The sequence below is a fragment of the Tamandua tetradactyla genome, chromosome X (genome assembly GCF_023851605.1).
Source record: "Tamandua tetradactyla isolate mTamTet1 chromosome X, mTamTet1.pri, whole genome shotgun sequence".
NCBI classification, from domain to species: domain Eukaryota; kingdom Metazoa; phylum Chordata; class Mammalia; order Pilosa; family Myrmecophagidae; genus Tamandua; species Tamandua tetradactyla.
Window position 1 is genome coordinate 70,850,616 of NC_135353.1, and position 6,504 is coordinate 70,857,119.

The 6,504-nt window shown below is 34.2% G+C and overlaps 1 non-coding gene across 1 annotated transcript; it reads right to left on the reverse strand.

The window, feature by feature from the left end:
- Nucleotides 1-4,937: 4,937 nt before the first annotated feature.
- Nucleotides 4,938-5,040, reverse strand: LOC143672337 (U6 spliceosomal RNA). Its single transcript, XR_013169793.1, has one exon. It is a non-coding gene; the product is annotated as a U6 spliceosomal RNA (small nuclear RNA).
- Nucleotides 5,041-6,504: the final 1,464 nt, after the last annotated feature.

The following is a 6,504-nucleotide window of genomic DNA, read 5'->3' on the forward strand; positions in this document are numbered from 1 at the left end:
TGCAATAATTTATTTATATTTGTAGTGTTAGTCTTAAACAACATCCATGAAGGGTATTTTTAAGACTTCATTTTTTATATGTTTTAGGTTTACAAAAATAATTGTGCAGAAAATCTAGAGTCCCATAAACCCTTCTTTTACACCCTATGTAGTTTATCTCATTACTAGCATCTTACATTAGTGCGGTACATTTGGCACAATTGATGAACCAGTGCTCGTCGTTATTCACTAAGTACTATAGCTACATTAGGGTTTACTCTTTGCATTGTAGCATTGTATTATGTTTTTTTTAAACTTCTTATTTTGAAATAATTTCAATATCATGAGACAGTTACAAAACTAGTACAAAACTGATACGGAGAACTACAATACACACCCACTTGAATACTCAGCTCTGCCAACTTTTAATATTTTGCCATATTTGCCATATCATTCTATCTATCCGTCTATCTGTGTATCAGCTATCATCTGTCTATCTACTATCTATCTATATCTATCTATTTTCTAAACATTTTAGAGTAAGTTGATTACTTCATGCTCCTCAAATATTTAATACTTCCATGTACATTTCCTCAGAACAAGGAAAATCACTTATGTAGCCACCATAAGTCCAGTTATCAAGTTAAAGAAATTTACTATCGATATAAAACTTTCAATCTATATACCCTTTCTTCACTGTTTTCTTGAGCTTTGATAAAAATGTTTCTGACAGTTCTTGTTTGTTACTTACAGTTTTGGTGGGGGCAGTGTGAGGTGATGGTATGGATCCCTAAGGTGTAACTCCACCATCTTGGTCTACTACCCAGTTATATTGGTTTTTGACAAATGCATAATGTGACGTATCCACCATTATGGTATCAATTCAGACTGGTTTCACTACCCTAAAATGCCCTGTGCTCCAGGTATTCATACCTCCCCCACCCCAGACAACTGGAAATCACTGAACTTTTTACTATATCTATAGCTTTGCCTTTCCAGAATGTTATATAGATAGAATCATACACTATTAGGCTTTTTCAGACTGGCTACTTTCACTTAAAAATATGCATTTAGGGCTCTTCTACATCTTTTCATAACACGATACCTGATTTCTTTCTATCAATTCATCATACTCTATTGTGTGGATGTACCAGTTTGTTTATAATTCATCTATTGAAGAACATATCAGTTGCTTCCAATTGTTGGCAATTATGAATAAACCTGCCATAAATATTTGTATGAAGGTTTCTGTGTGAGCATACATTTTCAACTCATTTGGGTAATAAATTAATTAGAAATGAATTTGTTGTATATATGATAAGTCTATGTTTAGCTTTATAAGAATATGTCGTACTCTTAACAAACTGACTGCACCATTTTGAATTCCCACCAGTAATGAATAAGTGTTCCTGTTATTCCACATCCTTGGCCAGTTTTTGATGTTATCTGTTTTGAATTTTAGCCATTCTAGTAGGTGTGTGGAGGTATATCATTGTTTTAATTTGCAATTCTTTAAAGACAGGATGTTGAGAAATATTTCATGTGCTTATTTGTCATCTGTATCTCTTCTTTGGTGAAGTATCTCTTCATATCTTCTTCCCTTTTATAATTGGATTGTTTTCTTGTTGCTGAGATTTAAGATTTTTTTTGTATATTGTAGTTAAAAGTCCTTTATCAGATATGTGTTTCAAATATTTTTCCCAATCTGTGGCTTGTATTTTCATTCTTTAACAGTGTTTTTTACAGATCATAAATTTTTAATTTTTATTTCATGGGTTATTATTTTGTTGTTGTATCTAAAAATTCATCACCAAACCCAAGGTCATCTAGATTTTTCTCTTAGTTATCACCCAGAAATTGTATAGCTTTGCATGTTTTATTTTCACTGTTACCCATTTTGAGTTGACTTTTGTCAAAGTTATAATGCCTATGTCTACATTATTTTTTTGCATGTGAATATTCAGTTCTACTAGCACCAATTTTTGAAAAGTCTATTTTTTTCATTGTATTTCCTTTGCTTTTTTGACAAAGATCAGTTGACTGAATTTGTGTGGATCTATTTCTGGGCTTTCTATTCTGTTTCACTGAACTATTTGTCTATTCTTTCACCAATAACACACTTTAGTTTTATGGTAAGTCTTGACATCAGATAGCCCTCTGAATTTGTTCTTCAGAATTGTGTTAGCTATTTGGGGTCATTTTTCTTTCCATACAAACTTTAGAATCTATTTGTTTATATCCACAAAATAACTTGCTGGGATTTTTGTTGGAATTGAATTGAATCGATACAAAATTTGGCAAGAATAGACATCTTAATGATATTCAGTTTTCCTATCAGTAAACATTGAACCATCCATTTATTAAAATCTCTTTAATTTCTTTTATCAGAATTTTATAGTTTTCTTCATAATGATCTTGTACATATTTTGTTAGATTTATTACAGTTTCATTTTTAGTGCTTACAAAATGGTGTGGTATTTTTGTATCCTTTATTTCAAATTCTATTTGTTCCTAGTGTATGGGAAAACAGATGAGTTTTAAATATGAACCTCATGCTACACCTTGCTATAATTATTTATTAGTTCCAGGATATGAAAATTCTTTGGGGTTTTCTATGCAGACAATCATATCATCTATGAAGAAAGGAATTTTTATTTCTTCCATCCCAATCTGTATACCTTTTATTTCCTTTTTTGCCTTATTTCATTGGATAAGACTTCTCATACGATGTTAAATAGGAGATGTGAGAAGGTACATCTTTCTCTTTCTTCCAGTATTACAGGGAAAGCACCTAATTTATCAGCCTTAATTATGACATTACCTATAGTTTTTGTAGGTGTTTTTCATCAAGTTGAAGACATCGTCTGCTATTCCTAGTTTGCTGAGAGTTTTTTTTAAACATTTTTTTTTTGCGTGTGAAATATAACATATATACAGAAAAGTGATAAATTTCAAAGTACAGTTTAGCCAGTACTTATAGAGCAAATTTCAAAGTATAGTATGAGTTACAGTTCCACAATTTCAGGTATTTCCTTCTGGCTGTTCTAATACACTAGAAACTAATAAGAAATATCTATATAATGATTCAGTAGTCACAATACTTTGTTAAATCCTAACTTCTCTGTAACATGTCCTTCCTCTCATTTGATTATTCTCTCAATCTTCAAGGATATTTGGGCAATGACCATTCTAACTTCTTCATGTTGAAAAGGGGTGCTGACATTATGTGGTAGGGGAATGCAGCTGGTTGATGTTCTGGGAGAGACTGGTACCTCTGTTCCAGGGCTAATCTAGCATAGGAACAATCTGGGGGGGGGGTTAAGTTTCTGAAAAATAAACTTAATAATTACAACTTTTAAAGAGTCTTAAATACAGCCTTGCATTTTCTTTAGGGTTTTCAGAAAAACTGTTGTTTGAGGCTTGACATGCCATTGCAATTTGTAATATCTGACTGAAGTTTACATAAGCGTAACCTCCAGAATGACCTCTTAACTGTGTTAGACATCTCTTGGCCACTGAAATCTTATTTTGTTACATTTCTTTTCTCCCTTTTGGTCAAGGAGGCATTCTCAATCCCACAGTGCTAAGGCCAGGCTCATCCCTGGGAGTCATATCCCATGTTGCCAGGGAGACTTACCTCACTAAAAGTCATATCCCACGTAGTGGGGGGCAGGTAATGAGTTTATTTGCAGAGTTTGGCTTAGAGAGAGGCTACATCTGAGCAACAAAATAGGTTATCTGGGGGTCACTCTTAAGCATGCTTATAAGTTAGCTTAGCTTACCATTGCAGAACTAAGTTTCATAAGGGCCAGCCTCAAGATCAAGGGCTTGGCTTATTAAACTGGAAGTCCCCGGTGATTGAGAGACTATCAGGAATTTCCCTGGTGGGGAAGTTTAGTATCTCCATATTTTTTCTCCAGTCCCTCAAGAGACTTTCTGATTACTTTTTTATTAACTGCCCAGCATACTCTGGAGTGTGTCATGGTATCACAACAAGCTATAAAGAATCATCAGATATCATACCTTATTCTAGGCTCCATGTGTTTAGGTTGTTTAAATAAACTGGCCAGCAGGTTAACTTGGATAGTGTGCTACAAAAATTTTACATTTTGGACAAAATATCTCTTTCTTTGATCTCACACAGATGTTGAAATTTCAAAATACAGACAATATTATCCTTTATCCTGTGTTCTGATTTACCTTAGTCCCAACCAGAACACCTTCATTCATATCTCTTTAACCAAAGTCTTGTCTCTCTTTCTTCTTCTTTAATAGTTGCTTTATGGAGTAATACTGACTTCCAGAGTTGTAGAACTCTAACTCTGAGTCTCAGATGTCACACAGGTACTTATAGATCCAGGGAACTACCAAGTTATACACAGAGCACAGCATCTCAAACTTTAGAAATAACATTTAAACTCAGGAATAAATGTAACTACTGTAAGAGCTTACAATCTAGGCTCTAGTTTTCTTATAAGCATTTTCTAAATGAGACCATATATTTGTCCTTTTGTTTCTGGCTTATTTTGCTCAATATAATGTCCTCAAGGTTTATTCACCTCATTGCATGCCTCATGACTTCATTCCTTTCTGTAGCCACACAATATTCCATCATATGTATATATCACAGCTCACTCTTCTGCTCCTCAGTTGTTGGACCCTTCAGGCACCTCCACATTGATGTTGCTATACACATCAGTGTACAAATGTCTTCGTGTTCCTGCTTTCAGTTCTTCTGAGTATGTTCCTATTAATAGGATTGCCTAATCTGATGGCTATATTTAGCCTCCTGTAGATCTGCGACATTACCCTCCAGAGGGGCTGCACTGTTCTACTTCCTTACCAATCAATCAGTATTGGTATAGGTATATCTCTGTCTCCACATCTTGTCCAGTGCTTGTATCTTTCTGTTTATTTGTTTTGGACTCTGTGGTTTTCATTGAAATATAGTCAAATGCCAAAATATGGAGGCTTCATGAATTTGTATGTTCTCCTTGGACAGGGTCCACGCTAATCCCTGTATCATTCCAGTTTTAGCATATGTGCTGCTGAAGCGAGCACTGCTGAGAGTTTTCATCATGAATGGGTATTGAATTTTGCTACATGATTTTTTTGCATCCATTGCGATGATGATGCTTTTTCTTCTTTAGCTTATTGATGTAATAGGTTACAATAACTGACTTTTTTAATGTTGAACCAGGTTTGCATACTGGGAATGAACCCACTCAGTCATGGTGTATAATGCAATTCACACATTGTTGGATTAAATTTGCTAGCATTTTTGAGGATTTTTGCACTTACGTTCATAAGAGATATTGGTCTGTAAATTTCCCTCGAAGTAGTGTCTTTATCTGATTTTTATTATGCTAATGCTGGCCTCGTAGGATGAGTTAGGAAGTGTTATCTCTGCTTCTATTTCCTGGAGGAGATTGTAAAGAATTGATATCATTTCTTCTTAAAATGTTTTGTAGAATTCACCAGTGAAAGTGGTAAACCTGGTAATTTCTGTTTTAGATGGTTATTAACTGTTTAGTCTGCTAAAGCTGCCAGAATGCAACACACAGGAGATATATTGGCTTTTAAAAAAGTGGATTTATTTAGTTAAAAAAAAACTTATAGTTCTTCAGAGGAAAGGCAGCTAACTCTCATCTGAGGATGCCTGTTACCCATGAAGGCAAAGGGCGATGCCTGGTAGCCTTCTCTCCTGGCTTCTGGGTTCCAGAGGCTTTCCCTGGAGTGATTCTTTTCTGCATCTCCAAACATCTGGGCTGAGCTGTGAATGCTGAGATGAGGTATGCTGAGCTGCTTGGACTGTGCTGTGTTGAGCTTTCTCTTTTAAGTTTCCAGCTAATTAATTTAAACATCACTCATTGTGGACGGCACTCCCTTTATCTGACTGCAGATGTAATCAGCCATAGATGAATTTTACATGCTATTGACTCAAATCCACAGCAACAGTACTATGGGGTATCATCACCTGGCCAAGTTGACACCTGAACCTAACTACCACAATTACCTTACTAAATTCAATCCTATCCAGATTATCATTTCTCCTACTTTGAGGTTTGAGAGATTGTGCCTTTCAAAAAATTCATCTACTACATTTAAATTATAAAATTTATAGGCATAGAATTATTCACAGAATTCCTTTTTGTATAATTTTTTTAATTAATTAATTTATTTTTTAAACACAACAACATACAAACACGAACAGTCTTACCATATGATCATTCCATTCTTGATATCTATGAATTTTTTTCTTTTTTCTTTTTATTTCCTTTTCTGAATTGATGCAAATGTTCTAAGAAATTATCATGATGATGAATATACAACTATGTGGATATTGTGAGTTATTGATTATATATCTTTTCATGTCCATGAGATCAGTTTGATGGTCCCTTTCATTTCTGATATTAATAATTTACACCCTTTCTCTTTTTTGTGGTTAGCCTGGCTAGACATTTGTCAATTTGATTGATATTTTCAAAGAACCAACTTGTAGTGTAATGGATTTCTTTATCAATT